The sequence below is a fragment of the Manis javanica genome, chromosome 4 (assembly GCF_040802235.1).
Source record: "Manis javanica isolate MJ-LG chromosome 4, MJ_LKY, whole genome shotgun sequence".
NCBI classification, from domain to species: domain Eukaryota; kingdom Metazoa; phylum Chordata; class Mammalia; order Pholidota; family Manidae; genus Manis; species Manis javanica.
The window spans coordinates 115892661-115916942 of NC_133159.1; the positions used below are offsets into that span (position 1 = coordinate 115892661).

Below are 24282 nucleotides of genomic sequence, written 5' to 3' on the forward strand. Positions count from 1 at the left end.
ATGTCACTTCTATTGAAGTTGGTGTCCCCACAAGAAAAAGGAGCTGGACAGCCCTCTGCAAGCCTGAGGGGTCACCTGTTGGCAGTGGCCGTGGGCAGAGGGCATATCCCAGGACCCTGTGGGATTTTCAGCATCGTGACACAGTGTTCCTCCTTCTTGCCGTTCAAAATTCCTCAGAGTAAAACACCCTCTCCTGGGGGGCCCTGCCACATGTTTGCCAAAATCACACAAAGATTACTTTTATTTCCCTCTCTCCTATTGAAGAGACATGCTCATAGGCTGGAAGTTGTAATGGGAAGAACATCTTGGTTTGGAGGTTTTTATGTGAGATATAAACACAATCTGTCATGTGAGTGTGTTCTGGAGGCTGCTGCCCTATCAGCTCTTTCTGTGGACTCGGGAGGGTTTCTCCCCAAGGCTTTGGGTTGCACTGTCCACCTTCACTTTATTCTGAGCACAGCCGGGACACTGGCACGTCAATAGCAGGGATAGTAATACACACTTACTGGGTATTCACTGTGTGCCAGGCGCTGGTCTAAATTCTAAGCCTGCGCTGACTTACTTACCTCTTACTATCATTATCCCCTTCCAGGTGAAGAAACCCAATGCAGAGACGTCAAGTAATTGCCCACCGTCACCCAGCTGACTGTGGGGCGTATCACACTGCATGTACTTGGCAAGAGCAGCCCGCAGGTTTCTTTTCTTGCTGAGAACTATTGGAAAGATCCGCTTTCCTCTTAGTATCCCTCAAGATAGCTGCCATTCTAAAACCAGATACAATGGTCTCTTTTAGAGTTTTAAAAAAATCAGTAGTAAAGCCACCAGTTACGTAAATGATGTTATTATATTTTAGTATTTATAAGAGAACACAAAAAAGAAACAGGTATAAATCTGATTTTTTGTTTGTGTGAATTTTATCTATCTGTACTTTCTCTCTGCTTTGTGACTGAGTTTAACCAGGAGTTATTTATAACCACCCAATCTAATAATAAGGTTACAAAACTCATCAGGCTTCACATTTTCCTAAGCAACCATCACCCCCACATGATTCCCAGCTCTTCCCATGCTAATCTGAGTGTTATCTGCTGTTGTTATCATCATAATTATCATTATTATTTTAATTCTTTTATAAATTGTTCTTGTAGGATCTTCTGAACACAACCTTGGACTTCCACAAACTGGAAAAGCTTGAATTTAGTGTCATCAGAGGGAAAGCCCTGAGTCAGCAGATTCAGCAAATGTACGAGGAATTTCAAGAGATGTACAGGGTTTTCTCAGAATCTTCTTATGACTGCTTGGACCCCCAAAGCACGGTAGGGCTTGGAAGGGCCCACCTGCAAGCTTTTCTCTCCCAGATGCCTCCAGCCTGTAGAGTCTGGGTATTCCCTTGCATTTTTCCTGTGCATTTCCTTTGGCTCCAGAGTCCATGGTTTGATCAAGAGAGACCACTCCTAATTATTCTTTGTGTTGGGAGAAAGATCAGGGAGGGCCCTTCCAGCTCTTTACTATTCCAGGGCTTCAGGGATGCTGAGATGAGTATAGGGTGATCTCAGAGGCCCCGGCTGCAGGTTGCTCTGCTGCTTTCAAAGCTTTAAGCTTCCAGCAGTGACTGCTACATAAGGGTGAGGCATCCCTGGGCAGAGTTTTATTTGTGGAGTGGGGAGGCATAAGTGATACAGTCGTTTCTTATCTGTTTTTCTGATCTAACCCTGGCTTCCAAGAGAGTAAGCCCTCAGGAAGGCCAGAGTTTTCCAGGATTGGGACACAAGAATCCACATCTTACCTGCAGCCCAGGGACTCTCAGACCTGTGAGTCCAAGTCCTAAGTAGAGACAAAGATGCGAAAGGGCCAGTACTGAGCAGGAGACAGAGCTCCCTGAGGAGGGAGTGGCTGGGTTACTGGAGAAGGAATTTTAAGAGTACTGGAGGGGAAGAAGAAGGAAACTGGAGGCTTGGAGCACCTTCAGACAGCGGGAGATTTTAGTTGGCCAAACCCGATAGTTACCACTTCCTAAAAATTCCATTAATCTAAAGAAGGAAGGAAAAAAAAGGTGGACTACAAAGTAGAATATATTCCATGTGTTTCCTAACACTATGGTAAAACAAATCAAAACAAAATTCTAGGCATAGGGAAACATACTACAATGTTCATGTGGCTGGGCTAGGGAAGTAGGAAAATACTGTGTTTTTAATTTTTCTTTGTCTTTTCATCAGAGTATGCATTCCTGTTAAAAGCAATAATAGCCAATAATAATCGTTCCACAAATTAGAGGTTTGAGTTAACAAAGTTTCTCTGAAAATTGCTGCATACTAAGAAAGAGAACACCCTTTAGGTTGCCAGATGAAATGCAGTAATTGGGGCATGCTCATACTACAAACGGTATTCAGTGATCTGAAATTTAAATACAGCTGTGTGTCCTGTATTTTTATTTGCTAACTTTGGCAACCTCAGGAACAATGGCTAGCTGCTGTCTCAACCAATTCAGATGCACTTAGAAGAAATGGTGTGTATTAGTTTAGTAACTTTGTTCCTCATGCCCAGATGAGTTTGTTTATGGTGAAAAAATAGGATTTTGACTCAAGAGAGGAAGGAAAGCAGATGGTTAGGATGGAATAACCCTGTGGCTGGGGCTGTTGTGCTGAGGCAGCCCTCACAGCAGCATGAGCTGGGGCTGTGGGTGACAGAGAAGGGGCTCAGGAGGGGACAGGTGACACAGAAAGGGAGGTGACAGGGTGCTGGCCTCACATTTGACTCCCTTTGTCCTTTTGTCTAGAGTATCTGGGGACAAAAATGCTGCAATCATAGGGTAACTGATGACCTACAGGGATAACAACTAAGTCACACCAAGGCGAATTTTAGAAAATTAAAATAAATCCTTGATATAACTGACTGAAATACAAAGGTTGATAGTAAAGAGCATAGTGGGATTGGCCTTTAGAAAATCATGTTTTCCGTATGTCCATATGCTGTCTCTTTAGGAATTTGAAAATGATGTTTCTGAATTTAACCAGAGAGTAGAAGATCTCGACCGAAGACTGGGGACTATCTTTATTCAAGCCTTCGATGACGCACCCAGTTTGGAGTATGCCTTTAAGGTTTCTGCAGTTGCATGGACCCTGTGCCCGATTCTTCCCCCACCCTCATCCGAGGAGAGTAAGGATGCTCTTCCAACTGTTTTGTTCCTGGTATTAATTAATTAATATCAGATATTAATTGTTCCTGATAGTTCATTGTGGGTGTCCTGGGGCCAGGGAGTGTACAGAACTGGGTTTCTCAGGTTGATCACAAATGCATTTCTGAAAACATGATGAGGAAGAAATATTTTTCAAAAGAGTTTCTTTTGGAACGAGCTCTTTGGGCCTTATCAGTAGGGTGCCCATTAGAAGTGAAGAAGTCTAATGGTCACTGTCCTGAAACTTTGGCTGTGCAGGACAAGTGGCTACTTAATCACTGCTGTCAAGTTGGTTCAAGCTGGAACAAACCACCTGCCGTGTAAATGCTTACAGAGTTCAAGTACAAGTAACTAGACTAAGAAGACCTGTGTCCTTGCCCTATGATGCCCAGATCAGATGGTATAAGCACATGGAGGGGAAGGTTTAGGATGATGAGCAGATAAACAGCTGTATAACTGAGAATTCTGAGGCATGAGGCATGAAGATGTAGTAGAACACGACAAGTCTTCTATGGACTATGAGGAGACCTATTATGTAAAGCCTTAAGGATTAGAACCAGAACTAATCCGTGCAAGTTACAATGAGCAGATTCTGGCTCAATAGGGGAAAGAGATTTTTGTCAAAACTGCTCAAAGATGGAATAGACTTCCTTGAGAAGTTAAGTTTCAAGTCATTGAAAATATCTAAAACATAAAGTGGATGAATGGGGGACAATTGAAGAACAAGCTTAAACTCAGTTTGGGTGACCCTATGCTCTTCTAGAATACTGGGGCCCTCAAATTGCCAGGTTCATTAGCCACTGAGGGTGTTGAGTGTGTGTGTGTGTGTATGTGTCTCCTTTAATAAATACCTGCTACCTGCTGTTCCATAACTTGCATAGGAAGACTTTGGGACTCCTCTCTCCAAGCATTTGTTAGTTCTTAGAAATTTGTCAGATATTTTTTAGAATTGGTTCTCTCTGAAAGTTTTTCTTGTTCTCACTCTCAGACTTTAGCCTTCTAAATTCTCCCCAACAACCAGCCCACTTAGCATTTTTTTCCATATCCATTTTCACCCTCCTGCTCTATTTTCGGTCATATTTTATGTAGATCAGCTTAACCTTTCTGACATTTCTAGTTTTCTCTTTGTTTTATCCTTTATCCAGATTCTTACAACACAAGAGGGTCTGGTAGGTAATTCAACAGATAGGAGTCCTTCTTTAGGAGCAAAGGACAGGGGGGCATACTATGAATACCCACCAATTAATGATTATTGATCCAGTTGCACAATAACAATTTCCTGAATCCCTTACTTTGGTAGGCATGTGAAAGAAAAGCCAGAGAATAAGATTTATGTAACCACAGAAAGGTTGAATCTGTGACTTTCTCCTCTTCTTTCTCCGCCTCCTCTGCAGCTCATAGACATAGCAGGAAAGCTCGTTGAAAGACCACCAGTAGCACAGGATGTAGCCGATAAATACCTGGTGCTCATCCAAATGTTCAACAAAGACCTGGATGCAGTGAGAATAATCTACAGTCAGCGTATCCAGAAGGAGGCAGAATTCGGTAGGTTTGATGCCAGGGGGATGGAGTATGGAAGGGGAGGTTCCATTCTGGGTAAGGGTGCCCTTCACTCCTATTGTATTTATTAACTGTTCACTGTGTATCAATGACATTTCCAAGAAAAGCAAGCACAGCCTTCTTACCTGAAGTGCCAGACCCTCTTGGGTGATTTTAGAGTGCACTGAACTGCACATTTCCTTGTGTCTGGGGCTGAGATTGGCAGGCTGACGCAGAGCAGTGACATCTTGATGGCTTCTAGTTCATTGAGACCTTAGAATAATGTATGAGTTGACCCTCGATCCATGTTGCCACATTGATTAATCTCCAACATACCTCAACCCACAACAGATTTTCACATGCCTGAGAAAAGTTGCTGATCCCTTCCAATGCCATAGCAATCATGCTTCTGGGGGGAGGAACTAGTGGGAGCCTGACAAAGGGTGGTCCCACGCTGAGATGTGATGGCTATATTTTTATTGCAGTGCTTAATCTTATCTGTTTGAAAGTTAAACACAAGATCAGTTCAGCTTTACAAACATTTATTTGATCTTTGCTGTATGCAGGACACATTTGTAGACACTGTATGCAGAGACAGGCCATACTAAGGGATAGACTACTTAATACCAAAATGTAGTCCTTCAAGGAACCCACCATCCCTCAACAGAGTTAACAATAACACATAGCAGAGTATAAGTAGTGCTCGATTTGAGTCTAAAGAACCATAACAAACAAGATGAACTGTGGCTCGAAGATTCAAGGGAGAGTGTGTGGAGGAGGTAGCAAGAGGCAGAGCCCTGAAAGGGGGCATGGGCAGCCCAGGCCTCTAAAGCAAAGACAGGGGAGGATGCAGAAGGTGCCCAGTCAGACCTGCTTGTAGCCAAACAAGGTGTAAGGAGAGAGAGCAGGGCAGCCCTGGAGTTTGGGCTGGGTTGTGAAGTGCTCTGAGTACCATATTAAAGAACCCAGAATTCAATATTCAGGCAATGGGAAATTACCCAAGGTTTTTAAGTATTGGAGTGGCAGGACCACTCTGTCTATAAACAGGTTTCATAGTGTGGCTATTAAGAATGCTTCCAGTTAAGAAGCTGTTCTCAGGAAATCTGTTGTCCCCAGCTTTATGTGGGGTAACCCTCATGACTTCATCCAGTCAGACATGGAATTCAAAAACTCAGATACCTTCAGAGGCCATATTAGTTTTCCATTCCTGCCTGACACATCATCTCAACCTAGTGTCTTAAAACCACACACATCTTCGCTCTTCTGCAGGCCAGAAGCCCTGCGTGGTATGCCTTGGTTCTCCACTCAGAGAATCACGAGGCTGGAATCAAGGTATTAGCCAGGCCGAGTTCTCATCTGAAGGCTCGGGGGGGACAAACCACTTCTGAGCCCATTCTTGCTGGTGGAATCCAGTTCCTTGTGACTGAGGTCTCCATTTCCTTGTTGACTGCCAGCTGGGGGCCACTCAGCAACAGAAAGAGCTCCCATTCCTTACCAGTCGGCAAGGCTATGTAGCTGCTTCCATCTTCAAACCAGTAAAGGCACAGTAAATCCTTCTCATGCTTCAGATCCCTGACTTCCTCTTCCACCACAGAAAACCCTCTGCTTTTAGGGCTCAGCTGATTAAGACAGGCCTGCGAGGAGCCTCTCCCTTTTGCCGTACAAGATAACATCTTCACAGGAGTGACCATCTCACTGTGTTCAGAGCTGCTACCCATACTTCAGGAGGAGAGGATTATGCGAGGATGCGGTGTCATCCTAGAATTTTGCCTACCATGGGGGCCAAGCAGAAAAATGGCAGTAATGGATCTGGGCTGAGCATGAGACATCAGAGTGGGGATGTCCAGGGTAAACTAAATGACGGGGCCCCGTTCAGCTCCACTTGCCAGTTGGAAGTGGCTGCTGATTGTTGCCAGATCTTCCAATTTTACGAGGGAAGCTGGAAACTGACTTTTTTCAAAAAACGAAATCTTATAATTGTTAAATCTGGGCCACTAACTGTAAGCAAACAAACCCACTGTGTGAATTAAAATAAGAATAACCAGGCAGTGCTAACTCTGGGCAAGTGCTTCACAGTCCACATGGCTTGTCTCACTTATAATCTTACTAGATTCTAATAGGAACCCTGAGGTTATTATTCCCATTTTATAGATGAAAAGATTGAGCCTCAGAGAGATTAAGTTGTCTGTTTAAGGCAGCATTTCTCAAGCGTGACTGTGCAATTAGAATCCTCTCAAGAGGTTTTTTTAAAAATACAGGTGGGCTGGGCACTGCCCCCACCACCCAGATCAATTAAATCTGAATGGCGAGGGCAGGGCCCAGGTGATGCCGATGGGCAGCCTGGCTGAAAGTCACTGCTGTGAAGTCAGAAATCTAGTGGGTGGTAGAGCTGCCTGGGGACCTCTGTCCTCTGACCCTGTTCAGTGTTCTTCCCAAGGTCACACTTCCTTATTCCTTAGCAGAACATGGTGATCTTGCAGGAACACCCCATCTCAGTGTGAGCACAGGTGACCTTAGCATGTGGAGGTAGATGAGGCCAAAAGCAGAGGCTGAAGGTGTTCCTGGGGCAGAGTGGGGCAAGCAGCTACAGCCTCCCTTCAATCTGGCTGTGCTGTGTCCCCAGGGTTCTCCTCAGTGCACAAGAACATGCCCACTGTGGCCGGGGGTCTCCGCTGGGCGCAGGAGTTCAGACAGCGCATCCAGGGACCCTTCACCAACTTTGGATGCATCACACATCCGTGAGTATTTTATTCTCAAAGGCAGGTGGTTTTAGGCTTCTGCTGCTGCTCTGGATTTTGAGTTTTAGTAGACATGCAACTCACTAAGACACAAAAATCATACTCATTTCTTTTCATTTCCTGCAATTGCCCAGTGTCTGGTCCATTTGGGCTGCTGTAACAAAATACCACAGACGGGTGGCTTATAAGCATCAGCAGTATGTTTGCCACAGTCTGGAAGCTGGGAAGTCCAAGATCAAGGTGCCGACAAATACAGTGTCTGGTGAACGGCTTCCCGTTTCATAACGGCTGTCTTCTCACTCTACTCACATGGCAGAGGGGTCTCTGTGAAGCCTCTTCTACAGGGGCACTAATCCCATTTGCAAGGGCTCCACACTCATGACCTAAGCACCTCGCAAAGGCCCCGCTTCCAGATACTGTCACCCTGGGGATCAAGCTTCAACACAGGACTTTTGGGGGGACATAAACATTTAGTCTACAGCAACCACATAGCTGTTGGCCAAACAGTAACAAGATTGATATGTTGGACTAATTAGGGGACCTCTTGGTGTTAAGTGAAGCTTAATGGACCATGGTCTGACCCTTTCTGCTCTGTGAGGTTTCTTTTCAGAGAAAAATGAGTCAGAATTTTCAAGGCCCCTGGAATTCCTCCTCACAGCTCCCTCTGACACAATGTCTCTTTGGAGGCTGCTGGAAAACAATGAAGCCCAGTGTCAAGCATGGTGTAAGGACTTGATGTATGCATCAGAACCCCTTGGGGGCCTATAAAAACGCAGATCCCAGGCTCACCCCTCACCCACTGGATCCCAGTCCCGGGATGGGGCCTATGAGTCTGCTTCCTCGGCAAGCCTCCCCAGGATTCTGACAACTGACGGGGTTGGAGACCAGTGACCTACCTCATAGCTGCATCTGGAAGTCAGGCTAGTGAGTGCCTCTCGAGTTGCTAGAAGCGAGAGGGAACATTTTGCCATGTTCAAGATGCTTCCTCTGGAGGCCAGTCGTTCCCTGAGCCCTCTCTCTAAAGGCTCAGTCTCGTCTAGAGCACCCACTTTGGCAAACACAACAGCAACAAAGGAAGTGGAGTCTGGACATTGGCGTTACGGGCATTTTGATGCTAGGAAGGGCTTTAGAGACCCAAGAGCCAAGACCAAATGCTTTCAGGGGCCTGGAAGACAGTGCAAGACAGCCGGGAGGGAGCCCCGAGGGATATGCCATCCAGCCTGGGGAGCAGAAGAGCAGACTCAGTGTGAGCAATCTCCAGACTGTTGGAGAGAAGCTAAAAATCGGGATTTGTATGTGAAATGCTCTACTTCAAAATTCTCAAGTATTCTCCATTTTTTCAGACTCCACACAGATCACACAATCACACTCCTGGGGCAGGTCTGAAGTGTCATGGGGTAGGAGGGTGGCAACCATCTGCAGCATCTGCTCTGATCTGAGCGAGAACTTTGTTTTGCAGATGAAGAAACTGAGAGAAGCAGAAATGAGGTGACAGGCCTAAATTCACAAAGAAAGGCAAGGAAAGAACTGAAACAAGAGCCTGGGGCTCAGGGCTCCTAGCCCAGAGCTCTTCCCAGGGGCCCCTACCATGGGAAGCTTGGTGGCAGGGAGAAGATGTGAGTGGGTGGGGAGGAGTGGGTCTGCTTTTAGGAAAGTAGACTGCAGTAGCTGCCTGTGGTCTAGTTCTCTTGAAGCAGACACCAACATGTGTGTGCAGGAATTCAGAGATGCTCTTGGGAGCAGCATCTGGGGGTTAGGGGAAGGGATTGGGCAGAGGGAGAAGTGAGCTGTGGTACAGTTGCAACAAGGCCTCAGCCCATTTTATGGGGAACTCTGGCCCTCTGGCATTGCCAGGCCTCCTACTCCCACATTAGCTAGTTGCTGGATGTCAGCTGTCCTAGGAGGGGCCCAACTTGGGGTAACATGGCTTTTTCTGGCTGAGGCTGTTCCCAAAGAGGGAGGCAGCCATGCTTCCTCTCAGCTGCCTGGGCCCGGAAGGGGCCCTGAATGGCACCCCACCATGTCCCCTACAATTCCCATGGATATGCCATTGGTTTTAAAAATGAATTCACATTTGTCTTGCACTCTCTCTATATAAATTGGTTAATTAAAGTGTTTTAGATGCCTCACCATGAAGTGCAGTCTACATGCAGGCAGTCAGTCCTCATTCCTATGACCTCTTGGGCCTTCTGGCCCATGCCACAGACCCCCCGTGTGAGAAGCCCCTCTCTCCTCTAGCCTCTTTCTGTTCCAGATATGAACCTGAGATCTTGGATCATGAACCTTGCAGAAATCCCACAGCTTGAGAGGGGAGCCCACCCCCTGGTCCGAAGCCCTTTCTACTTCTTACTGCCTGGCAGCCGCATCTCCCCAGTCACCATGTAAGGGAACTAAGCACCTGGAAAAAATGGCCAGGAAATCCAGGGCTCTCTCTGCAGGCATGAGGGCTTACACTGAAAGTTCAGGAGATCTTGTGAAGACACCCTGTATTGGTTTATATAGCAAATGGATTTTAAAGAATCTTTGCAATAAGCTGCATCATTTTGCTAACAGAACAAACAAGACCAGAACCTCCAAGACACTTAGTGTGAAGGTTTCTGAAAATGATGGATATTTCACCAATTCTCCCAGGAACTGGACCCTCCTGGGAACATACAGTGTTGTAAAGGAGTGTCAAAACTGGGGGAACAAGTGTGGGTAACAGTGCCTGGGGCTGGACTCTGCTCACATTCCTCTGTGGTCCTCAGCATCCCTGTGGAATCTGAGTGTGTCTGTACATGTGAGCATGTGTACATGTGCATGTGTGTGTCTTCATGCATGTGCATCATGTGTGCCCAAGTTTGGGGGCATAAGAAGTGGAGGGAACCTCCTAGGAACATATTAATGAGTAATTAGTAGCAGGGTTTCTCATTGCCTGTCCTAGAGGGATGTCAGAGAGAGAGAAATGTATATGTACACACACACATGTGCACACACATACACACACGTATATAACAATGCTTATACATATGTGTTTGTATGGATAAACATTGTTATATACATATATGCATATATAAAACATTGTTATACACACATATGAAACAGTTATATACATATACGCATGTATAATGTTATATATGTTACATAGTTTTTGTTACATTATAATGTATTATTATATATCGTTTTTTTCCCTAAATATAAAATACAACAGCACTTAGAATTTTTCTTCCATGTCTCAATTTCCCTTTCATTCATATTTTTGAAGAATTTCATTTCCCTGTGCATGACTGGCTGGCTGGGGTGAGAGGGTGGGTGGAAGGTTCTGCCATCTCTGTCATCCTTGGGGCTGCTTGTGTTTCAGAACCTGCAAATGCCCCCTAGTGGCCCACAGAGTATGTTCAGGAAGAAGAATGAAGGCTCATTTTAAGGGCATTTGGAAACCAGCTCAAGAAACTGTTCTTTATAGGCTGCAATTTGTTATTCAGACCATTATTTTGACTTCTTCTAATCGGGTGCCATTTTCTTCTCTGTTGTACGGATAGATGCATGGAATCAGCTGAAGGAAAGTGCATGATATAAAAATATGAAGCCATGCTCTCCTTGCTGGAAAAGTAAACACTTCTGGGATTGTCTTGTTCTACAAATTGCACAGGCCCCGTGATGCCTTTTGCAGTCCCGAGTTGGTTCAGATCCTCACTGGCTGTGAAATGTCACCCGTGTTTTAAGTTATAAACCCAATATCTGTGAGTACAGTGCTTCTGGCTTGCAGACACAGGGCCTCTGGGGAATGCAGCTCTACTCTAGAAACAGACACTTGTCCAGTGTAGTTTTGTTGGGAGCATGAACTTGGGAATCTAGAAAAAGTAGGGTGCTCTTCCCGGCACTCTGAAATCAGTGTGATGGGAAATCACAGCAGCTGCTCACTAAGCAGAAAGCAACAGTTTGTGCTGCACAGAGAGAAAATACGTTTTAAAAATATTTCTTGTATCCTTCTATGGAGAAAGCATAAGAATGAAAATTTTGCAGGGGTTCATAGTTGTTCCTGCTTTAAAGCTGTGGTAAGCCCAGGGTCTGTTGCCCACACTGCCCACAGTTGCCAAATCTCTCAGTGATCATGTCACCACATCCCCTGGCTGAAAAGCCCTCAGGGGGGCCTCCTGCCATCTCTTTACCAACACATGCAAAGCCTTTTGTAATGTGGCCCTTACATCCCTCTCCAGCCTTGACCCTTAGCCCCTCTGGCCTCAGGTGTTCTTAGCATACACTCTGATGTTTTAGCTGTTTCTTACCTCCAGATTTTGGCCATGCTGTTGTTTCTGCCAGGAACACTCTTCTGCCACCCAGCCACTACTCATCCTTACACTCAGCCAGGCATCGCTTCGGCCCCTCTTCCACAAAACCTGCCTGGCAATTTCCCTGTCACCCCCACCCCTGCCATTAGGCACCTAACGCCCTGTGCAGCTCTCTAGGCCTGCACTTGCTACACTCCATTTCCCGCGGCCCCTGCTGCTAGCAGCCTTTACCACCTGGTGGGGCACTCCTGGTGGCTCTGTCCCCTTGCCCAGTGCAGGGCAGGTGTGCAGTCAGCCTGTGGAGACTAGACTATGAGTGTCTGTGAGCTGCCTGCAGATTAGTGTGAGAGCAGATCTTACCCAGTTACTTCTTCCCACATTGGCTGAGACTAATCACAACCTTTATTCCCTACTAGGACCTCATGGAGCCTCTCTGCTCACCTCTGATGAGCACCATTAGAAATGAGGGGTTACCTGCAGGAGCTGCCATGCCTGGCTGAGTCAATGACTTTGACTTAAGAATGTATCCAGGTATTTTACTAATAGTATTTTCAGTTCATGGTTTTATATATATGTGTGTGTATGTATATATATGAATGTACATATGTATATGTGCATGCACACAGATAGGTATGTTGTATATATGTTAATATATCTCTCTGTATAGATACATATGTTAAATATATCTTTAGTAAATCATTGCTAGGTGTCGTGGGGGGAAGGTGCTTATGAAGTGGCTCTTGTCTCTGATCCGCACAGATATGAGACAAGTCTTTATGATGACTGGTGTCAGACGGTATCAGAGAAGTCACAGTACAATCTTTCCCAGCCACTTCTGCAACGTGACCCAGAGACGAAGCAGATCACTGTCAACTTTAACCCACAGGTAAGTCAGGCAGCAGTAATTTCCTTTTGTGTTCTTGAAGAGTTTTGCTTAACTCTGCTGATTTCAAAGGCAAAATGGCTTTTTATTAGAACATATAAAAGCTGCTCAAAAGAATTTCCACCCTGGATTTCCTTTTCAGGATGAATTCCTCAGTGTCGTGTTTTCTTAAGGTGTCCAATGTTCATATTCTTCTCCAAGGTTAGCTGATATATTTGCTTCGATTTTGCACAACAGAAAATATTGCAAAATAGTCTTTAAATTTTCATATGAGAACAGCTTTATTACGAACTTGACTTCCCATATGAAGTTAGGGAAGTACATGTAAGATTAACTCAACAAAAAGTTTCAATATCATATCTTAGGTATTCTCTGCCTGAAATTCCAGAAGGTATTTAAACAGGTTACAGACATTGCTACCCCTCTTGGGACAGATAGAAAAACAGCATTACAGACCAGTTAGTACCAAACAGTCGATTAGGCCTACCTTGAATGCACTCTCTGTGTGAAGGCACTGACTAGAGGCTGGAGGGCCGACCAAATGTAACACTGGTTCCTGTTCTTAGGGAGTCCTCAGCTAGTTGGGAGCTAGAATCTCAACATGTACAAATCTATATTTATGAGATACCATAAGACGAACCTCAAAGGAGTAGCTTTGGAAATAAGAATCCAAAATAAGATTTTAGTGATTCTCAACCAAGGCAGTTTTGTCCCCCTGGAGGCATTTTTGGTTGTAAACTATGGGATGAGTGCCAGTAGCACAGAGTGAGTAGATAGTGGGGATGCTCCTGGCTCTTTACCTTGCACCGCAAAGAGTTTTTGTCTGCAAACGTTAGTAGTGCCACTGTTGGGAAGCCTTGGTCTAGATGATCTACAGTGGAAGACTGTGTGGATTGCAGCTGCCATGGGCAAATTAATGCTGGAAAAAACTACGGCCAAAAGTTAGCCCACATCAGGAAGTACATCATTCAGCCAAAGAAAAGTATTGGCCACCCTGAGCTACAAGCAGCCACCTTCCTCTGTCCTGATGGCAAGCTCCCTGGGAATCCAGTGTAGAGAGAGGTGACAGCTAAGCCAATACGCATTTCTTCAAGTCACCTCCAGCCTGTGGAACTGAATATAAATATGTATATATGTAACATCTCACCATTGTTTTAATTTGCATTTATTTGACCACTGGAAAGTAGAACCTTTTTCATGCGTTCATTAGCTGCTCATGGTTTTCCCATGAATTGCTTGTTCATGTCCTCTGCCCACTTTTGAGTGGAAAAGGCCTCTTTTCCTGTAAATTTGTTAGAATATTTGATAAGTATTTTGTCAGATATTAAGAAATCTGTTGCAGATACTTTTACCAGTTGAAGTGTGCCATTTTGTTATGTGTATCATATTTTATGCCTGTAAATTTTATCTTGTATTTTGTGGTTGTATGTTCTGAATGGCCTTCTCTACCTCAATATTATATAACTACCCCACATTTTCTTTTAATATTTATTTTCATGTTTTTGCATCTAGATTTTTATTATCTGTCTTGAGCTTTATTCAAAATCAACTAGAGGCTGAGATCATTTTCCTGCTGAGTAGTTAGCCTTTGTCTAAACCTTGAGTAGAGTTGGCTAGGCAGCAATGAAGAACTGGCCCTGGGCCCCTGGAAGGAGAGTCAGGAGCCCAGGGCTCTTACACAGAGTGGGGTGTGGGGAGTAGTGATGGGTCGGAGGACTTACAGCTTTTTGTTTTGTTATCTGTACCTATGCACATCAGAGGTGCCGGGATGACAGATAATGAGAAATGGAGCCTGGAAACCCTCATAAACCTGTTTTTTCACTTGGCCACATCTGCTTAGCTTCTCACTTCTGCACTTGCCGCTAACGTCAGCATCCCACAGAAGTTCAGAAAAGCCTGGGTGGCTTCCATTTCCTGACCTCCTCATATATTAAAACACAAAGACATGACAGCCCAGGGTTTCTGACAGGAAGGGATATTTCAAATGATTCTTTTCCATGGTTAACATTGTACAGTGGGCATCTCCCCTCAGTTCTGTCCATGTCTGTGACTATGTGTTTGACCTCATTTGGAGAGGATACTATTTGTCCCAGTTTGAGTCTTTTCATGCACATGGGTGGCCCAGACCAGATGCACCTCGTCCTTCAGACCACCAGCTCTTGATGGGACCTGGCTCAGCCAGGACGAGCTCTTCCTTCTGCCTGACAGTTTCCTTTTCCAAAACTAGGTTTAAGGAACATGTAGGAACAGGAGTTCAGAGGGGACCCAGAAGGTATTTGCATCCCTGGGTTTTTCTTGTCCTTGAATGACATCGCCAATATTCACTGCCATGGAACTACAGCTACTTACGTCAATTCTTTCTCCAGCTGATTTCAGTGCTGAAAGAAATGAGTTATCTCGAACCCAGGCAGATGAAGCACATCCCCGAGATGGCAGCAGCCATGTTCTCTTCCAGGGAATTCTATCGGCAGCTTGTGGCTAACTTGGAGCTAATGGTCAATTGGTACAACAAGGTTTTGAAAAGTCTGCTAGAGGTAGAATTTCCATTAGTGGAGAAAGAGCTGCAAAATATTGATCTCTGCCTGAGAGCTGCAGAGGAGACTCTCAACTGGCAAACGGAAGGTAACGGCACCACCTGGAGTCTGGGGAAAACATGGGGAGTCAAGATCCTAACAAGCTGGTAGATCCTCAGATGATTCCCTGGTGATCTGGTTTGTATTTGAAACATAAGTCTATCCCCTCAGATGTATATCCAAAGTGGAGAAGACAAGGGAGATTGGTGTTCCTTCTTCCTTCTCTTTGGAAATGATTAGTAGGCTTAGAACATTTTCCTGCCATTCACCTGGGGAGGCTGCACTATTGCTTGAGAGAGGCTCCATCTCTCACAGTCTCCAGTGTATACTGGGCACTCCATGAATGAGGATTTTTAGTATATTACCACTGTTAATTTTCTTAACTAGACTATGAACATCTTAAAGGTGGGGACTTTGCATTCACTTCTCTTGTATACTCTGATTCAGTTCAACAAATTTTCATTGATGGATTAACCTATGCAGGGTAGTATGTGAGAGACTGTTGGGAGACTGACCCCTATCCTCAAAGAACTCACATGTAGTGGGGACAACAGACATATGGACAACCCAAATTATACAAGACAGGCTGTGAAAATAATCCATCATAGACTTAAAAATAAAGTGTGATGAATCACAGGGGAGCGAGATTAATTTGCATTAGGATCCTCAGAAGAGTAAAAGTTTGAAAAGAAGGTCACAGTCAACTCACAAAAGTCTTGGGATGCCATATTAAACAAGTTGGAACTTTATTACTTATACAAGGGGAATAATATTCTCAACATTTAATATAGTGAAAGTTCTTTAAAAAATAAGACTCAATAACCCCAAAACAAGTCACCAAGTTGCACTGCTGTGCCCCAGCATGGGCACCAACTATTGTTTGGTAAACATCATTGTTTCTTTTCCTGAATAATCAGGTTTCTGGTAAGAACTGACTTTTTGATACAACTAGGAGAAAAAGGCCCTTATGATAACGAAGTGACGTGTGCAGAAAAAGTCTTTTGAAACCCAGGAGTGTTAAATCCCTGTCTTACAGAGAGACTAGACTTTTAGCTGTGCCCCTCTCAATTAACTGTATTTCTTTTGGGGAACAGGTATTTGGGATTATGTCAGTCAAATCACCAATAATATTCATGATCTTGAACAATGAGTTCAGAAAACTAAAGACAATGTGGAAGATATTCAAAACATCAGGAAAACATGGGTGTCTACAATATTTAAGAGAAAAGATGGAAAAAAGGAATACCTTCTTTCCATGGATGATCAGCATGATCGAGTGCAAAAATCTTACAGTCTCATCAAAGAATCTGGCCTTAAGATACACACCCTTATTCAGGTAATAACCTCTCAGACACACATAACACTAGTACAGGGAAAGCCTCAAGAAGTGTGTTTGGGTGCAAGAAGTAACTTGAAAATTAGAGCAGTCAATAGATGCTATGTCTTCTGCAGTTAGGAATAGCAGTTTATACTCATAGCAAAATAACTAAAACCAACAGAGAGGGGCAGTGAAAAGTCACATTCTGCATCAGTGTGTCAAAATCAGTGCTATGTTAATAATGACACCACTTAGTAGCCACTCAAGTCCCACACAAAACCTCAAAGGGGATGCCAAGGATAGAATCCTAAAGTGCCTGCTACATGAATCACCCCAGACTTGCCCATGCAACCTAGTGAGGACCTCCAGCATCATTTTCAGAAACTAACTTTGTAGAGCCTGGTGAGGTGAGAGATTACCATGGCTCCCTAACTGCACTTGGTAAAGAGAAGAAAACAATGCAGAGGACTGCACTCCATGCAGTGAAGCTCTGCCCTGCCTTGTGATCAAGGCAACTTCCTGTCTTATCATCAGAGACCGAGCAATGGAAAAGTGCCATAAATAGCCACCAACTCCAACCCCACTGGAGCAGCCATGGGGCAGTTCTGGCTGGCAGGCCTCATGCACAAAGTCAGTAATGAGTCACAGTTGGTAATTTCGGGTTACCTATGCTTCGAAGCATGGTAAGATGTTGCACTTTTGACTTCGTTCACTTTCTTTATCTGTTTTCTAATACGTTGTTTTTTATTATATCTTTCTAGTTAACTGGGGGTTAATTTGCTCATCTTTTTTTCCTAGCCTGTCAGGGTAGAAGCTTAGGGTATTGACTGTAAGCCTTTCTTTCTTACTAATGCAAGCATTTGCTGGCATAAATTTCCCTCTTAGCAGGACATTGGTGACATTCATACATTTAATCTGCCTCATTCTCATTATCTTTCAGTTTTAAATTTTTTCTCTTGCAACTTCTTTAACTCAGTGGTTGTTTAGAAGTGTATTGTTGAGTTTCCACATATTTGAGGCTTCTCTGGACATCTTAATGAAATTGGTATCTCATTTAATTTCCTTGTGTTCACAGAAAATACTCTGTAAGATTTCAATCATTTGGAGTTCCCTGAGATTTGGTCCATGACCTAAAATATTGTCTATCGTACTGCATGTTCCCTGTGTACTTAACAATATGTTTGTTCTTCCATGGGTGGCTGTAGGGTTCTGCAAATACCAGTAAGTTCCATGTGATTGGTAGTGTTGTTCTGATCTTCTATGAGCTTTCTGCATGTTTTGTCCATTTGTTCTTCTAATTACTGAAGGCAGAGTGGTAAAATCTCCACCTAGGATTTTGGGTATGTCCGTTTAGTCCTTTAGTTCTGTCCGATTTTTCATCATGTATTTGAAACCTTGTTAGTAGGTACAAACACAGGTTTATAATTGTTGCAACTTCCTGATGAATCGACCATTTCATCATTATGAAATTCCCTTTTGATTTCTGGTAATACCCCCTTGCCTTGAAATCTGTTTTCTCCTGATAATACTATAACCTTTCCTTCCAGACTCACCATCCCTACTTATTGCCTTATCCATCTGTTCCCACTCTTTTACCTCCAACCCATTGCTTCTCTGGATTCGAATTTATTCCCTTATAGACAAGCAGCACATGGTAGAAACGTACTTTTCTAACAACTCTGCCTGCTAATCTCTGTAACGTTCAGACTATTAACATTTGATATAAGTACTGGTATGGCTGGAGTTAGCTCTGCCATTTTGCTATTTGTGTTCTACTTGCTTCATCTTCTTTGTTCCTCCTCCTTTCTCACCTTGTTATTGATGACATATTTTTTAGGATTTAATTTCTCATTGGTATTTCAGCTTTTGTTGTTGGATTACATTTGCAGCGATGGTTCTATGTTTCTGTGTCTCTCTTGAACTAGTCAAAATCTACTTACAGTTTTCCCATGAAATATGAGAGATACCCACACTATAGTGTGACCTAGCAACATATGGTTCAACTCAAAACCACCCTGACCCCCATCTGTCACAGTTTTGAGGTATGCATGTGTGTGTGTGTGTGCACGTATGTGAAACAAATCCCGCAGTAGAGTATTATGATTTTTTGCTTGAAAATTTCAAGAAAAATGTTTATTGTGTTTTATATTTACCCACAAACCCACCATTTTCAGACTTGTTTTTCCTTTCTATAGAACTGAGTTACCATCTGTGGTCATTTGTTTTCAGCCTGAAGAACTTCCTCTGCTATTCCTTGTAGTTCAAGTCTGCTAATGACACATTCTCTCAGTTTTTGTCTATCCAAAAATGTCCTCATTTCACCTTTGTTTCTGAAGGATAGTTTCACTGGACGTGGAATTCTGTATAGACAGTTTTATTTTTCTTTCAGAAGTCATCTCATTGTCTTCTACCCTCTAATGTTTCTGACGAGAAGCCAGCCCTAATTTGTATCTTTGTTCCTCTATATGTAATCTATTATTTCTCTCAGGCAGCTTTTAATAGCTTCTTTTTAAATGTTTGTATTGTTTTCTGTTTGACTATGATGTGCCTAAATAGGTTTTCTTTATAGTCATCCAGCTCGGAGTTGGGGATTTTGTATTTCAAAATTTGGGAGTTTATATTTAACAACAGCGTCTTGAATCTGTTTTTCCTCAGATTTAGGGAGTTTTTAATCAATTATGGCATTCTTGTCTGATAATGCTAACATCTATTTTATTTTCTGAGTCTGTTTTTTTTAGTGTGACTGAAGTGTGTTTTTCTCTGACTTAAAATAAGTCTAAGGAATAGGCATTCCAAGATGGGTATGGCAGCTATTTTCTGCGTCTGTTCTTATTAATTATTTTCTCTCTTGGTTAAATGTCACATTTTCCTGCTTCTCTGCATGTCCAGTAATTTTTGTATTATGTTCTAGTCATGTTGGATGCCACTTTAGAATCTGGGTTTGATTTCCCTTAAGGAGTTTGTATTTTGTTTTGGCAGGCAATTCACTTACCGCTTGATCCCGTTGATACTCACTATTAAGCTTTGCTAAGGGAGGGTCTAAAGAGGCCTGACTCTAGATCAGAACAGTTCTAATCCTAAGCATAGCATTTCTGGGGTCTAATGAATTCCTGGGTTACCTGCAGATAATTTCTGGTAGAGTACAAATGTCTTCTGGCACTGCATGACCTAGACAGTCTCCATTCAGCTTCGAGCCTCAGTAACTGTTCTCTGCCAGGCCTTGCAGAGCCTTGCCCTAAATGTGGACAGCTTACTATTCAAGGGCTCAAGAGGACTCAGCAGCCTTAGCAGCCCAGCTCCAGTGCCACCTGTTCTGCCCAGCAGGAAGGGTGCTGTTACTGAGCTCCACTTCCTCATGCCGTGGTTGGGAAAGTGTCTATGTAGAAAGCCAGATGGTTGTGCAGCTCACCTGGATATTTTCCTCCTCTTAAGGATCACGTCTCTCTATTGTTGGTTACCCAGTAGCCTAAACCAGTTGTTTCTTGTATTGTACCCAGTTCTATAGTTGTTTGTAGAAGAGTAAGTCCGATCTCATTCCTCTGTCTTGGCCAGAATCAGAAACTTGAGCTCTTTCTTCTTAGGTCACAGGGAACCCCAACATGTTTGCTCCTTAGACCATAGTAGATTTGAGGTAGAAATGTGAAAAGTGCAGACTGAGGGAGGAAATAGAGCAGCCATGCAAAGCAGTCATGAAAACCACAAGTTTTAGAGAAAAAAACAGACATGCACATTTTAATAACATCTGAGAGAAACTCTATATCATCACTGTGTTATTTGTGTGATGATGGACTTTAAGTTATTAGGAAAATCTTCAACTGACTGAGAAAGGAAAGCTTAATACACTTTAGAAACTTCAGAGTTTTGTCACTTAAAGGCAGGATCCCGTGGTTGTTTTTTAATCCAGGGGGATTTACAACCTGGAAATGTTTGTAAAGGGATAAGTGAGTGTGAATCACCTAGAAATTTTAGTCCTGCAAACTCATTGCCACTCGCTTTAGAGAGATAAGATGAATGGGAAGTTGCTGAAAAAAGGCTTAATAATGAAGATGAGGCAGAGCAAATGGGACAACTCTACTTGTCACAACCACCAGGTCAGGAAAGACCGAGAAAGAGAACAAGAGCAAGAAGGACAGAGACAGAGGGAGAGAGACAGAGAGGGAGAATGTGGCATTCATTTACGTGTATGTGTTTTCTTTATTACTCCATGTGATGAAGGTTTTTAGTTAAATGACAACACAAAACACTCCAGCTCATTTCTAGGGATTGTCTAGGAAATGCTTTACTTGCTTGAACCCCAAATTTCTTATAAGCCTTGAGTCATAACACCCCCCACCCTTGGTATTCCCTCTGCCTCCCCTGTCTTCTGTGTTGAGGCAGCTTCCTGCCCAGCCCATCAGCCAGCGTTTATAAGGCGCACACACTGCACCCAGCAACATGGCCAGATGCCACCCTCCTTTCTTAGGGACAGGGTGATACCTGCTATTCCCTACCTGGGTTAACTTTGTGTTCCTTCCAGCCAATGGCTAAAACCATTAAACAGAATGGATCTGATACACATGTAATAGCAAAGTCTTCACAAGAATGCTTTTTTTCTCTATGTGTTCTTTTCATTCCCATTACTGGTGACTAGACCAGTCCTTCCATGTTATTAAACATGGCTTAATAAATCCATTCTCTTTTTCGTAGGAAAACCTGAGTCTGTTTTCAGCAGACCCAGCCTCTAATATCTGGAAGACTTACATTAAGTACATCGATGACATGCTGCTGGATGGATTCTTTCTAGCCATTGAGTGCTCCCTCAAGTACCTCCTGGAAAATACTGGTATTTACTGGCTTATGGATGTGGGTTATTCCTGGAGAGATAACAGTCATAAAGTGTATTGACTTACAGTAAAGGGTAACTAAGCATTCTGTGACTTCTCCCAAAATGCTATGGACATTTTGTGAATTACACACAGTAAAATAGCAAAGGTATTGAGTTTTTAAATTGTTCAAAAAGAAAAGACTTCTCTCCAAAACTTTGACAATAAACCAGGCTCTCAAACAGTGAGACATATAGCAAAAGCAAAACCATAAAATCTAATCAAATCTAAATCAAGCTTCAGAAAAGAGAACTGACTGAATTAGAGCCGTGGGAAGCATAGTCAGACAGCTTTGTCCTCCCTGGTCCACCTCCCCGTTTTCCACCTTCTCAGGTTTGGTGAAGTCAAGACCATTCCCATGGCTTGGGCTGGCCTCCCCATCCTCCCTCAGAATACAAACCCTGCCCAGGTCAAATGCTGCCCACTCTACCCAGGAATATTATCCCCCTTCTGGCCTCTTAAAGTTGCTTGTACCAAGGTTATGGAACCAGCAGGGCAGTCTGGTTTGAATGGTAATAATGCTGTCTTTGCATCTGACACACAGATTAGGTTCTCATGTTTGCACATGGGATAAAAATCTCATGTGGTCAAAAATGGTCTTGCAAGTCTTTAAAACCGTGGAGACTACATGCAGCCTGATCTATCAAATTATAAGTATCTAACACATATAATAATGCGGAATAATACATCATGAGTACATATACAAAGCACAATAGTACAGATGTTTTAAAACTATCCTGTGAATGTAGTATGATTGCAATGGTATTGGTGAACTTGCATTTCCTCAAGTTAAATATGTGTTTGATGGGACAAAATAGGATACATGATCCCTACAGTTTTGAAGGCAAGACCCTAGTCTTACATATCTTTGAGGATCCCAGGTTTTTTTAGTTAGGGTGAATGGCTAAATTCTGGTAACAAAAACTCCATCTGTACTGTGGCTTAAATGACAAAGACCTCTATCTTGCAAGTGCTGGTCTAAGCTTCCTGCCGTCCTGCCATTCTCCAGGGCCTCCTCTTCATTTCTGTGGTTGAGCTGGGTCACTGCCACATCTGGGCTCAAGCCTGTAACAGTGGGAAAGAGAGAGCATAGGGGAGGGAAGGCTGCCGCCTCAGTGGCCCTGGCCCGGAAATGGCACCCATCACTTCCTCCCACATTCCAGTGGTGAGGGAGTCATGTTACCACCCCAAACCACAGGGAGGGTGGGGGAAGGTGGCCACATACCCAGTCAAAACTCTATTTCTGGGGAAGGAGGGAATAATGAATTTTAATGCATAGTCTCTGCTGCCCACAGTATCCAGCAAATAACAGTCTCCTAAATATTTCTACAGTCAAAAAGATACACAGAAATAAGTGGTCACTGATAAAAGTTTAAGCATTAATCTTATCCTTGGAACATCTTGCCCCATGTTATATTTAGACTTAAATTTAGCAAGTTAGTCTAGTAAGCAATCAGGGATTTATTAATTATTGATATGATTTTTAAAATGTTCATCACTTCAGGACTACCGAATTAAAATAGGTTGTGTTTTCATAGAAAAGGAGCTGAACAGGCAGGATTATAACTTCTCTTTCCTTTTCCTGCCTAGTAACCACAGACAAGCATACCGCTGTTCACCTAGGGAGTTCCAGTGGGAGTGCATGGTTTGTGCCTAGGAAGAGATCAGCTGCTCCCAAGAAATTGGCTTTGTAAAATCAACCTGTTCTCAACCCAAGGCTCTACTGTGTGCTCTGGCACCCCCTGGCCCTGCCCAACCCTGGAGGCCTTGGGAATGTGGAAGGGGACTGGCTTGTGTTGATCAGTCACTGGAATATGCTCTCTGAGGACAAGGAGAGTAAATGTCCTGCGATGCCCGGGACAGCCCTGTACAAGAGCTGGCCTGTTTAAAATGTCAGGCATTCATTCCCCTGTTGATAAACACTGCAAGACTGTCACCCTCACCTTTCCTGGGGTGTTAGCAAATTTCACATTTCCATTTTCCTATACCCAGCTTATCTAAAGGAAAGGAATGCACTGGGTATTTTTAAAACAGCATTGCAGTTTGCTCATTGTACCCATTCTTCTTTGTTCCATTTGTTTTCCTTGTTTTACAGAATGTAGAGCAGGACTCACCCCAATATTTGAAGCACAGTTGAGCTTAGCAATCCCAGAATTAGTTTTCCATCCGTCCCTGGAGTCTGGAGTGAAGGGTGTCTTCCACGACATTGTTGAGGGTCTTGTTGCCAGCATTTTTGGAATATCGTCTTTGGTGCCACGGCTTTCCCCACAAAACGGCTCTCCCCACTATCAGGTACTGGATCTGTGACCATCCTGCCTTCCAGCCAGCTCTGGAACTTCTTGAGAAATGCGGGTGTAACCTACCTGCTGTTGTCTTGCTCCCCAGGTTGACGTGGAGGGCATGGCCCGTTTGGCCAGCATGAGGAGCACCTTCATGGAGAGGGTTCAAAGCATGATGGCCCTCTGCTGCAGCTATCGGAACACCTTCAGCCAGAATTCCTACCTCTACGTGGAGGACCTGAAGGAGGTCCTGAGTCAGTTCCTGTTGTATGGGCATGTCCTCACACCCAAGGAAATTGAAGCCCATGCAGAGGATGGCATCCCAGAGAACCCTCCCCTCCTCCATCAATTTAAAGCGCAGATTGACTCCTATGAAAAGCTCTATGAAGGCGTGTACAGGCTGGAGCCCATCAGGGTATTTGAGAGCTGGATGAAAATTGATGTGCGACCCTTTAAAGCATCTCTACTGAATGTAATTAGGAAGTGGAGCCTCATGTTCAAGCAGCATCTTGTTGACTATGTCACCGACAGGTAATAGAGTTGTCCCAGCTTTTTTCCAGCATCCCAAGCTGTTGAGAACATCATGTTTTTAATTTTCTTTTTTATTTCCCTATAGGTTCATTGGTTAAATTAAAAATTAAAGCAGC

General features: G+C 43.6%; 1 pseudogene; it reads left to right on the forward strand.

Annotated features, from left to right (window-relative positions):
- LOC108403857 (dynein axonemal heavy chain 9-like) overlaps positions 1-24282 on the forward strand; it is a 594862-nt pseudogene that overhangs the window by 12208 nt on the left and 558372 nt on the right.